This window comes from Gasterosteus aculeatus, chromosome X (assembly GCF_964276395.1).
Source record: "Gasterosteus aculeatus chromosome X, fGasAcu3.hap1.1, whole genome shotgun sequence".
Classification (NCBI taxonomy): Eukaryota; Metazoa; Chordata; class Actinopteri; order Perciformes; family Gasterosteidae; genus Gasterosteus; species Gasterosteus aculeatus.
In genome coordinates, this window is record NC_135698.1 from 10,571,463 (window position 1) to 10,573,949 (window position 2,487).

General features: G+C 37.9%; 1 long non-coding RNA gene across 1 annotated transcript; it reads left to right on the forward strand.

Annotated features, from left to right (window-relative positions):
- Window positions 1-217: 217 nt before the first annotated feature.
- On the forward strand, window positions 218-1,998 carry LOC144383808 (uncharacterized). Its single transcript, XR_013451284.1, has 3 exons — window positions 218-1,000; window positions 1,087-1,197; window positions 1,693-1,998. It is a non-coding gene; the product is annotated as an uncharacterized LOC144383808 (long non-coding RNA).
- Window positions 1,999-2,487: the final 489 nt, after the last annotated feature.

The following is a 2,487-nucleotide window of genomic DNA, read 5'->3' on the forward strand; positions in this document are numbered from 1 at the left end:
CGGTGCGCTTTTCTTAACAAACGGGATTTTTTTTGTTGAAAATATGACATAACAAGAGACCCATACATAAAACATATATTTTACATATTCTCTGCTGTATATTGAGGGGGACAGATATATATATATATATATATATAATCTGTACAGTACAGAAAAGTACAGAGTGAAAGAGATGATATTGCATAGATAAAATGGATAATGTAGGGAAAAGTTTATTTTTTAAGTTTTTATTTTTCAAAATATGTTTTAAAATGAAGCGAGTCTTCAAGTACAGTACAGAAACGTAAATGAGGTTTTATCTAATATTTGTTAAACTTGTCAGTGGACCCAGAGACATAAGTGCCCCTTTTCCACCAAGGCAGAACTGGTGCTAGTTCGGAGCCAGAACCTACTTTCAAATCGGTTCTATGGTTTTCCACCACCAAAGCACCAGCTCCGAACCAGTAAAAGTGGTTCTTAAGTAGCACCATATCATTGCTGGTCTAGAAGTAAGAACCGCTTACGTCAGCGGCTGGGGGCGGGGTTACCGTGACCAACAAGACGAGAGAAACTTTGTGATCCGCCATTTTTCGATAGCAGCTAATCGAGCTAACAACAACACAATGGACGCTACTAGGCAAAAACAGCACTGGTCAGACGAGGAAACAAGCTGCTTTCTTGCACTCTGGTCCTCTTCAGAAGTCCAGAGTAAGTTAGATGGGGCTTCTCGGACGAAAACGGTTTTGCAGCAGATTCAAAGAGAGAGATGGCTGTAACTGGTTTTGACCGGAGCCTCGTCCAGATAACAAACACACTAAAAAAACTAAAGAAAGACTGTGGGACCAAAAAAAGGACCTCGGTCGAAGCGGCAATGGGCGCCCACGTCAAAATCCATATTTCAACGTTCTCGACTGTGTTCTCGGCGATAGGGCATGCCAGGTGACCGGGGGCCTGAACTCGGCCACAATAATGCTCGAGTCAATGCTGGATGATTCGCCGCAGCAAAGTTGCACTGATCACGGTAAGTTCAGTTTTTATTTGACTTGTTCTTATCTTAGCATGTTTCTTAGCTGTCAAAGCACTGTCGTCTTGTGTTTATTTTTATAGAACTGTCTGCCATCAACGACCGTGAAGACAACGTTGAGTTGCCGCCACCGCTGGGCTGCAGCTCTCCCGTGCCGTCGTGGAGCAGCTCTGGAGAAGCATCTTCAGAACGGGGTATGTTCAAATAATCACACCATACACTATGCAAACATTGAGACGTGTCTGTATATATATATATATATATATATATATATATATATATATATATATATATTACACACATTGTATATTACTGTCTTGCACTGAAACATTGTTTTATGTTTTTCTTCATTTAACTTCTGAACAGCAATACAAAATGCTTTGTCAAAATTCAATTATATTACCTTGAACGAAAAGCAAAAATGTATTTCTATAAAAGTTTAGAATAGAATATAAAGTCAATCTGATATTAGCTTGCTATATAATATATAATGTTGATATACTGTTTATTACGGAACATGAGCAAGATCTGAAGTGATATTGATGTAGTATGATGCTATACATTTTTTTTTAATATAATCAATACAGCAGATACATATGAGTAATTCTCTGCTGAAAACAACTATTTGCGATGCTATGACAACACCATGACGATCTGTATTCGTTTTTTATTATTATTGTTCTACACAGGAAAAATGAAGAGGTGGTACCTCGGAAATCATTCAATATCTGGAAAGGGCAGATGAGAGGTTCCTGCAGCACAGCAAGGCAATGGATGATGCCTTGTGTCAGGACATGAGAGCGGACACCCAATCCCTGCTTGGACTCATGGGGCGCACGGTGGCCGTATTGGAGACAGAAGTTAAAAAATAATTTTGGTTGCCGCTTTTCATGTCTTTTTTTTTTTTTTTACACAATTGTTACCTACAGAACTTTATTTTTTTATAAGATTTCTGTTGTTTTTTTTGGTTTAAATAAACATGTTTAGTAATGCAAATATCTGGTCCAGTTTCTTAAACACTTAACAGGCAAATATTGTATTATGGTTTGTGTTTTTAATGTAATTTACTTTTATATAAATGTGTACATTAAACAGCCAAGTGATGCGATTAGCTGCATATACAAATCTATATTATTTCGACATGAAATATGATTAAAATCCAAGTTACTTTATGATTGGTAGTTAATAAAAACTTGGTTGGTTTTAATCCTGGCCAGAAGTGTGAAAGGGTTGTTGATTGAGGATGATTGATAAATGACATTATCTTTTCTAATAATAATGGATGTTGTGTTCTCGTGGAGATGTTTTCCCCTGCAGTGGATTTATAACTGGTGTTGCATTTTCCTAAGGTCTCCGTATCATTGCTGCTTTTTTCGCACAAACCTTCCTGTGGTTATGGGGACAAAACCAGACTGTGAGGCTCGTAGGCGTGAGTTGTGGTTTTGGTGTAAGAGTGACCGTGTGAAGGGATGGATGACAGGGTG